Below are 10670 nucleotides of genomic sequence, written 5' to 3' on the forward strand. Positions count from 1 at the left end.
CTTTCATTGCGGCCGCGGCGGCGGTATTGCAATGGAGTCAAAATACAGGAGCGCCTGTCTGCTATGCGGTCTCAGTGTAAGTTGAGATCAAAACCTCCGCTGACGTACTTTTTTTTTTCTTTCCTTCGTTCACCTCTTCCCTCCCGGCGCTGCGCCCACCGACAAGTGAGAGGTATTGTACATAGACCTTGGGTACTGCGCCTAAAAACAAATAGAAAACTGCTCTAGAAGTCGGCGTTCCTAGGCTCTTCGGTTGTCGCCGTGTTGGCCGATTCGATGTAAGCCATTTTTTTTTAATCACGCCTTGTACGTGTCATCTCCCAGCGGAAAACAAAGTTCTCACGCCTTCGCGCTTACTCCGCACCGTCTGCTGCATAAAGCCGCCCGCGCCCGCGCCGACGACTGCTTCGTCCCCTCGTCGCTAGGGCAATGACGCATGCGCCGTAGCGGTTGCGCACTGCATTCTCGCGCCTTTTTCAAGTGAGCACAGGGCGTGGACGTGTGGAGCTGAACGTCTGGACTGCGATACTGCATTGCAACTTTTTATCTTTGACGACCCAGCCATCTTGTGCGCTTGCGAATACATCTGGATCACCGACGAGCAAAAAAAGACAACTTGTTCGCCTAACAGGTGAGAACAATCTTAAAATTGTCTTTGAGGTGCAACTCGTGACTGGCTTCATACGGGTGTCTAAGAGCAGTGCTGCGCGCTTCGCAAAGGCGCCATTCAGGCAGTGCAAACGTTTTATTCAGTGAACAATTTCGATACAGGGCGAGCTCTCTTTACAAACTTGTTTATTTGCATTGCTCATATGATTTTCGCTTCTCCGCATGATGAGTCCAGACAGAGGAGCTACTCGGACCATATCGAAACTATTCTATAGCACTGTCCGACTAAACGAACGTCCGGTGTTGAGCGGTACTTAAGCAGCACACAGCAGCACCTTGGCTTGCATTTTGGTCAGCTGCGGTGATCAGATTTAAGGAGGCATAAACCACTTGTCAATCGCGAACTATGCCGCTCGTTTGTACCGTGGAAATTTGTTTTCAACTGGAGCTGTTCGACCGCAGTATGCAATAATTAATGCGATAGCGTTAAAGTTGCCGGTTTAGCAGAAAATCCGGCTAATTGTCAGCGAAAAATCACGGGCGTGGCTTTGGCAGGGGAAAAGACATGGTGCTGATTGTTCAGAGGGTTGTGCGCGGAGTGGTCTTCGTATGACAGCTTGTTTGTAAATTATATGACAACTTATTTTTTATTATAGCGTTATTACCGGATGGTGCTGAAAGATGAACAGATGCCCAAGATGTGCGCAGAGCTTTTCTACATGGCTGGCCTACTTTGAACATTTTTCTTATCATAGTAGTGTACTCGGTGGAGCCTTATGTCCAATCAGTCCGTGCGGTGCTACGTTCAAGAACTACCGAACCTTCAGAAGCCATGTCTTCAGGCACCACAGAAACCATGCTGAAACAGAAAACATTGCCTTCCTGTGTACTGTGCCATCCTGCGGGAGATACGAGTCATTACGGATGAAGCTTGTGGCACATATTGTGGACCATTTCAAATAGAGAACAGAGTAGAAAATTAGCATCGTGAAACACAGGCACTGCAGCAGACCAAAAAAAACAAGCTAAGAAAAGTAAAAGCAGCAGCTATGGCTGTCACACCTGGCAGCCTGTTCAAAAGCCAATTGCCGAAAACGACCATGAAAAAATTGATTTTTTGAAAAAGGAAGGAAGGAAAACATTCAGAGCTATAGACGTGCCGCTTGCAATGGCGTGCATGAAAGAAACATATTTTTACCAACGGGTGTTCATCAACTCGGCTAACCCTGTGCATACCACAGCCCAAGTGAAAGAAGAATGGCCATTGTTATTTCACAGACCATTCTTCTACAGTCACGCACATAACTTTCTTGGGAAAGATGTTCAGGTAAGATAAGGAGAATGGCTGCAGTGTACAAGTTGGAGTTGTGAATATTCAGTTCTGCTGAATGATATGTGAGGAAACCAAGCTATGCTGTGAAAGATCTTGCTTTTGCGAATGAAAAATTTGAGCATTACAAGCACAGACATTGTGCAGAGCAGCGAAAGTTGTGGAAATCCTAGGGTGGTGAAGATTTGCAGCTAAATTTAATCAGTAAGATGTAAATGGGCATCATTTTATGAGAACTTTTAAATGTTTATTTTTTTCCCGATAATTTGTTTCTTTGGTTTAGGACTGCCAGACCCGCATCACATTCAATGGTGATACTGTGATAGCCGTAGAAGATTGGTAGCATACTGCAGTGTTTCTTGCTGCAAATTTAAATTTCTTCATACATGTCAAAGCAAACATTTGCCTTTTGCCATTGAAGCCTACCAATAATCTTTGCTTGCCAATGATGAAAAAAAATGTTTTATTTTATTCCAGGCCACATTTTAGGACAGTATTGCAATATGCGCTCCACTCCTTGTGAAGTACCTTGACAGTGCACCTTCAAAGGAAATCATGTACCTGCTTGCAGACCGGCAGCTCGAAGAAACAAAAAGCAACATCAGGGCTGAGGCAGATGTGGTAATGCATCTCCTTGCCGCATACTTCAAGGACGACCCTTGTGCTCTCTACCGTATCTTTGAAGTGAGTTATAAACCCCACTGTACCTCAGTAGTGAATCCTGAGCAATCCATTTTGGAGATTGTAAAATAATGTGAAACTATTGTGGTGTCAGGTATAACCTAACAGCCTTCATGGCCTTATTCATTGAAACTTGGAACTATATGAAAGAAAGAAGAAAGAACTATAATTATTAGAAGCCTTGATTATTGCAGTTTGACTTCCCTTACGTCTTTTCAGTATGCTTGTTAGGTTCGGTAGCTACCATATAATGGTACCACTCTTCTCTACTTGCAAGACTGATGCTTATGGCTATACGGAATAGGAGCGTGGAACCCATCAAAGAAAGGAAACTTCTTAGTTGTAAGAAGAAAAGGTACACCAGTCACCACCGTTTTATTTTTGTTCAAATGCTTAGCATCTGTAGTATAAAATAGAGAGCTACATCATTGAAGTTAAATCTGCCGGTGACTGTCACAATATCCGCAGCTGTATTGTTTGCCGCGTATATGTTCCTAGAAACCAAAGGATTCGGTGCATCGGCTGAGTAAAGAAACATGGCTATAAAGTTAGTCAGTTATCACTGTTTTGGAGCACTATAAGCTGTTCTTGTTCGTTACCACATGAATTTGATTTTACTCCCGTCTCTTATCAGGAAGGCACGAGCATTACATCCAGGATCTCCGATTTGCCGTCCACGCCAGTTATATTTGTACTCGGTAAGCTTGATGATGGTATTTATTATCATGCTTTGTACATATGGCTGCGGCAGCAGATTGTGTGGTTGGACTAATTGTAGTGATCCATGCCTTTTTCTGGATTGCTTAGCTCTTCATTCACAAAAAGGCTAACTAATCAAATTAAATTACGGTTTAAATTTTGGGAAGCTGTCTTCATAGGTTACGAGATATTGTCATATATCTAACAAATGAGTATGGGTATATGTTCTTGTAAACTGTAGATATGCGAGCATTATACAAGATTACTATGTGTTCCTATTTCAGTCAAAATGACCATTTGAAGGCATAGACTTCCGAAAAAGAATGGGACAAAGTTGCCACTTCGAGTATTCAAATAATGATTGCTATATAATTTTGCGCGACAGGCACATCATTCTGTTTTTTTGTTACTAGCATAGCATTTTTTATGGCTTACAATACTGAAGTCAATATTTATGTTATTTAAAATTAACCAAAAAATTGTCTTCATTTTTTTTTGCAAATTACCTGCTCCTTTCATAATGACAGCACCAGTGCGTATGATGCCTTCACTTTTTAGGCTACTTTAAATAAAGCACTGGCACTGTGTTGCATTAGAAGCAAAACAAAAATGTTTATTCTATTTCAGGTACCATATATGGAAAGCAGTGCGTGTTTTGTGAACAGGAAGCTGTATTTATAGAGCCAGCATCATTCAGTGAGGTTGATTGCCTGCTTTTCGTGCTGTAATAATTCCTGAATCTTGAGTATGCAGAGCCAGCGGCAACGACGCTGGAATTTATCCAGAGGTGAGGCTCTTATCGTTTTTTTTCTTTTCGTTGTATCGTATATATGAGATGAATGTCATTTCTCCATTTAACGCTTGATTCTTCGTTTATTGTACTTGTTGAGGCGAAGCATTTCAGGATAGTGCCTTTAAAGGACCATTTGAAAATATCTTTCCTCCTGGCCTTACTTTTCTTGTTGCTTTTAGAACTGGTTTATAATTATGTGCTGTATATACTAATGCATGTAACGCTACTTTTCTAGTCTTGTTTCCAGTACTCAACTTTTTCATTAAGAAAATAGTATTCCCTATCTTGTCAAATTCAGCAGTGGTGCAGGCAAGAAAACATAATTTCTGTGCACTTCTATGAGCTGGCTTACTACTAGCTTGCCTGCTTTATTGTGAACCGGGTGCTGAGGCTCCTATGGACGAGCCCACCGAGGGTGAATGCAGACGGTGTACAAAGCGATAGGCTATGAATAATGCACGCACCAGTGATTTGACTCAGCTAACTTGCCACTTAGGACGCTCACCCTTATCGATCTGTGAAAAGTGCATCCTTCAGCAATTCCGTCTTCACACAGCAGCCAAACTTTATTTGTACAAACACTGTTCCATGTCACAGTGCCCTAGCTGTTCACATATATAAGCAGATATAGAACATTGCCTCACACAACGCAGACTTCTAGTCTCCGACTTATTATTTGCCTCGAACCCCACCATGGCTCATTTTGCTTGCCTCGCGGGACTAGGCCGCACAACGTGCCCTTGTCACTTTCGTCAATAGCCTTCTAAACACCTAGCACAAGGGCTTTTTAATAGACACGTTACTGACATGCACCGATGTGATGGCCAGATCTGTTCCTTACTGTAAGAAAAAATCACGAAATATTTTTGCACATAATTTAAGCTCTATTAGTGTGCAACCTCTCGTAGCTCCAACAAAATATACACCTGTGACTTTGTGCGCGTTTGCAATTCCCTTTTGTTGGGGGTATTGCAGAATACGTGAATCTATGCCACAGTACATTACGATTTTATTTACTTATATCCAGAGATATATAAATAACTAAAATAATTTTTACAGGTTGTTTAGCCACTATTTCACCTTTTTCTGCAGCCGAAGTTTTTGGAATAGTAAGCAATCAGCGATACACATCAGTGTTCGAGAATTGCATGAATGTTAAATAGTTGCGCTGAAAACGTTTGTTCGCCTTTGAATATTCTAGCAGAACTACTTAGCCAACTATTCAGTGTTTAATACGGTTTATGGAATACTAAGCAACAACCATAACAAGCATGTTACAATGTATTCTTTGGTAAAACAAACATAACTAAAACAAGTCATTTCTGTTTTACAGGCAAATATTGTTCATCTGTCTCTTGTCAGAAGCAAGTGGCGAGGCGGAAAGAAGTCACTCACCAGAGTCCATTCGACAGTTATGAAGTTGGCGCAGAAGCTTCGTTCCATCTCCTGATACACTAAGCATGTATGTCAATTTTTTCATGGTTGTTCTTGACTGCATGCCTTCATGGCTCTCTTGATCTTTTTTGATGTATTCTTGCTACGTTAAAAACAACTGATGATGCCTCCTCATTTAAATATATATATATATATATATATATATATATATATATATATATATATATATATATATATATATATATATATATATATATATATATGTGTGTGTGTGTTTTTAACCATGATCCTGGAAACAGTGTAATAATTGAAAATTCTGCGTTTCCGCATCACTTAAGCTTTTTTCCCATTTCATCTCCTCGAAACAACTGCGCGTAGCATGACTTCAAGAACTAAGCGAATTTTCGTCCGGGTTACATGCAAGCAAGTGCGTGGACTTATTTACTGGCTGCGATATGAACAACATTTGCGCCGAAAATAGAGAAGCCGTGCATAACAGGTGTGTGTGCCACCAACGCGCGACAGAACACTACCGGCAGCCATTTGCGCAGCTTTTTGACTGCGCAGCGCGCCGCAATCAATTAGTAACCGAATACTACGCGCTCAGCTTTTTACATATATTTTGGACAGCGTCTTTTCTGCGCGCAGGAAGCCATGTTCGCTCAGTTTTTGGATTTTGTTAAGAGTTAGGGCAGTTTTTTGTTTTGAAATGTACAGACGATGCTTTGAAAACTGTCCGTGCGGTCTGTGCAAGCGAATTTTACAGTGGGGCAGACGTTGTGTGCAGGATGCCACTTGATGATTAGGCTATAATTAAGTCATAATGAACCTCCACTTTTATAATGATTAATATCATATTGAGGATTTGAAAGCCGTGAACCCTTTTCAAAAGTTTCTTAATCGACGCCCCCCTTCTGAGAACGCACCTTCAGGTGAAGGCGCGCTGTCAGGAAGCGGCGACAATAGGAGAGCGGTTTCACAGACGCGCTTCGAAGGCTGAGGAAAATAACAAAACAAGCAAAAAGGCGCATCAGCCGTGTGTGCACTGCGCCCCTGTCACTGGAAAGTAAACAACGTGCACGTGGGACACATTGTACAAAAAACTGACGGCCGGTATGAGGCGACCATATCGTCCGAGATATATAGCTCGCGAAGCGCTCGATCACGGCGCGCACTTTAAATGGGACAGGACGTGAGTTCCGCCTGTTCGGCAATTATGGCTCTTTGTGCCTCACGTACTCTATGCATGAAGTGCACGTCATAGCCATCGTACAAAAATTTTAAACGTATTCTAATCCACGTATTCTAATTGTATAGGAAATCATTTGGGAGTAAAAAAGAGCAACTTAATAAGATGTGCATGGTTCTTTAATGAACAATATGTATAAATGGACGGTTGAATAGTTACAGTAATGGAGTATTGTGCTAATTCTTTACGGCCGTGACCGCAATAAATATTACTCATATTGCTCTTAGCTTTAAGCTCTGGCATTGACAACCCTATCCAAAGAACCGACTAGTAGTGACAGGTTGTTTACAGCTGTTGATGAAAAGGTAGGCCATCATGCTATTATTGCAAGGATATTTGCTCCTTTTTGTACCTCTGTTTATTACAAGCAAAACTTAATTTTGTTCCCTATTCCTAGGGACGCTGCACCTCTTACAACACCCACTGTTCAGTCGCTTTCATTCAAGGTACCAAAAAGGAGGAAATGAACATGCACTCATAGGATAGCCTGTCTTACCGATAACAGCTGCAAATAACACGCCGCAGCAACCTTGGATGAGGTTTTCAATGGGGTTACCTGAGATGCCTAGCAATTTCTGCAATATTTATACCAACCGCTGCAGTGAAACAAAAAAAGGTAACACTGCATCACTGTTACTGCTGCATGCACCTTTAAATGTGTCATAATTTTATTGCCTATTCTTATAGACGCAGGACCTCTTGCTATTGACTTTGTTCAGTAAGCAACCGTCTTTCATTGCTTCAATTTCTATCTCTCCATCACTTTATTGTTGCTCCGGGTGTGATCATTTGATTTTATTGTTCAAATAATATTGTTTTATCATGTGTGAATGATTTAGCCTACACATACATGCTTTCATTTTTTTAGATGCGCATCGGAATGTTTTCTGCGTAGAAATGGATCGATTGAGTTGTATCACTGGTGCGAAAACCGACAGTTTTGCACCCCCAGAAGATCTGTGTCCTGTGGTTGGAAGGGGAATAAAGAAGAGGATAATCAGCGGAAAAGCCTGCCTAACAAAAGGTAGCACTGCATCACTGTAACTGCTGCATGCACCTTTAAATGTGCCTTATTTTTATTGCCTATTCTTATAGACGGTGGACCTCTTGCTATTGGCTTTTTGCAGTAAGCAACCGCCTTTCATTGCTTCAATTCCTATCTCTCCACCACTTTGTTGTTGCTTCGAGTGTGATCATTTGATTTTATTGTTCAAATCATATTATTTTATCACGGCTGAATGATTTCGCCTAAACATACATGCTCTCATTTTTTTTTAGGTGCGCATCGAGTGTTTTCTACGTAGAAATGGTTCGATTAAGTTGTATCACTGGTGTGAAAACCAACAGTTCGGTACCCCCAGAAGATCTGTGTCCTGTGGGGGGCAAGGGTATATACAAGAGGATAATCAGTGGAAAAGCCTGCCTAAAAACTTACAAAGATGACGCAAAAGCGAAATGCTGATCAGGGTGAGTGTCTGATTAGTTCTGTTATCCCACTTCACTTGCTAGGTGATGTGACTATATATGAAGCACCTTAGTATATTTTGTGGTATACTGGCTGAAAATTGTGTAGACAATTAATTTTTCCTCGTTCAATTATTTTCAGTAACGCACGAATTGGAATAATGCGAAGTCATCCACGCATCTAATGCCCATAGACATTAGATGCGTGAATGAGCTCATTAATTGTGTTCCTATGTGAACATGCGATAGTTTGTCGAATATATTAATACGGTAAAAGTCGACTTTTTTACTGTTAACCGGAGTAATAAATATGCTCCGTATCATAGCCTTATTTGCCTATAGTTTGTGACTGCTCTTTCTTAAATTGTATTGTGCAGACTACACGTGTGTCAGCCCGTACGCCTATTTAACTCGCGAACAATTTGCAATCGAATTCCTGTTGTGATGTTGTTTCAGCTACAAATAACGAATTACAGTTGTGACAATATAGGTAGCTTTAGGTACAACGTGTAGCGCGGAAATCTTTAATATATATGATGATATTTTTATTCACCGCATTGCCTATACCAGCCTGTTTGAAGAGACGAAATGAAAACAAATATGGATGTCTTTGGACAGGAACAGTAATCGTGGAGTCATGACCATTTTGTTTTAATTAAATTTCCCTATGTCGTGGGCTAATCTCTCGACACAAAGGAAAGACCCTTAGGTTTGCAAGATGCGGCGTAGTTTTCTCAGAAATAAAAAAAAAACGCCTATCACTTAAGCTGGAAAACCCCGTTTTTGTCATTTAAAAATGTTGCACGTTTGGAGGCCTGCTGCTTGCGCACTAAAATTTTGTCATCCATTGTTTTTTACTCACCACATCAATATAACTTTTATTTGTATAAGAAGTATTGAAAGCTTGTTTCATTGATGCAGTTGATTTAGTAAAATATTGCAAACTTTGCTTCAAGCGCAACGCGCTACAAAAATGTTTATTTTCAACCTTACATACTGGCGTGATGCGTTACGCTGTTTGCACTAAAATATTCTGTCTTTATTACGCAGGTTATATTGTTAATTTAAGGCAGAATCTGGAGATCTAAGCTGCTATGTGTGTCCTCTGTAACGCTGGAAAGCAATTTGCTTATGATTGCATTATAAAAAATTACACATTTAAAAACCATCTTCAAAAATATAGTATTGTTAGTTGTGGTCAAAGCTGAGAAATGGAATAATATATTAATAGACTAAATTGAATACTACTGCACCTAGAAATAAAAAATAATGAAAGACAGAGAAAAAGTGCAGCCTTCACTTGCGTTGGACTTTTTGACGGGTTAGTTGGTACATGATCTTGAGTTGTGATACATGAGTTGCGCTTCTGTCCTTTTGTGTCGTTCTTCCTGTGGTGTTTCGCCAGCGCTATAAGAATCAAGATCACTTGCGTTCTGCCATGAAATTGACAGAAATAGAGGAATTAATACCATTTTAAGCTAGATTATGTCCTTGCTGACAAGCAGACAAAGGCTTTATTAGCGCTGACAAGGCTTTAAATTTTACTTACAGTAAAATGTAACTAAATTCAGCATATACTGAATTGAAGTTTTGATGCCTACTCTATAAGAGGGAGTCATATAAGCAAATCTATAGATTAAAAACAGGCATTTTTATATTTCTAATTTTGCATTTCGCAGAATTCAATATATTTAATGACTCATATTAACAAAGTACTTTGCATTGTTTCCAGAGATTTCGATAAACATCGATGTTGCGGCATTTTCTTCAGTCCTAATCAGTTTTCCTTATTTTACCATTTTTTTTTTAATTTTGGCCAATTTAAATATTATATGTAGAAAAAAACAAACCTAGAGCTTCAAGTTTTCCAGAAATAAAGAATGGAACTTAGATAATGCAGATAAATAGTTTCAGTGCCAGGATAATATTGCATGTTGCAAGAATGCAGGCTGAATTTGGCCATTATCAGGACAAGCACTTGGCTTAATATTTAATGTTATATTTTTAAACAATATAACGCAACACTTTTTAGTCCGCGATATTGTTGAGGTAGTGAAGATTCTTGAGAGGTATTTGAAGATAGAAGATTTTTTTTTAATCGCAGCAAATTTACCCTTTACTGCTGTTTTCGAATTTTCGGCAATTTTGATGCGTTGTGTAGAACACACCTAGCGGTCTGGAGCTCCAAATATTGCCTGGAATTAAGAACATGCCTTAGGAAGTGGAAACATATTTTAGTGCAACCGACCTAATGCATCACATTCCAGTATACAAGGTTAAAAATGCATATTTTTACAGCGCATCACTCCTGAACCAAAGTTTGCGATTTTTTAATAACTCAACTGCAAAAACAAAACGGGTTCCCAATACTGTTTGTATTGTGACTGGCCATAGGGTTTTCTTGGCAGGAAATACTGGAGTGGGTTGCCATTACCTTCTCCAGTGAATCA

General features: G+C 40.1%; 1 long non-coding RNA gene across 1 annotated transcript; it reads left to right on the forward strand.

Moving 5' to 3' along the window:
* The first annotated feature begins 393 nt into the window (after positions 1–393).
* On the forward strand, positions 394–4101 carry LOC146170867 (uncharacterized). The gene is made up of 4 exons (XR_014703086.1): positions 394–631; positions 2417–2623; positions 3255–3318; positions 3947–4101. It is a non-coding gene; the product is annotated as an uncharacterized LOC146170867 (long non-coding RNA).
* The last annotated feature ends 6569 nt before the right edge of the window (positions 4102–10670 follow it).

Source organism: Amblyomma maculatum, unplaced genomic scaffold (assembly GCF_055883805.1).
Source record: "Amblyomma maculatum isolate TAMU_Amacu unplaced genomic scaffold, ASM5588380v1 scaffold_30, whole genome shotgun sequence".
Taxonomy (NCBI): domain Eukaryota; kingdom Metazoa; phylum Arthropoda; class Arachnida; order Ixodida; family Ixodidae; genus Amblyomma; species Amblyomma maculatum.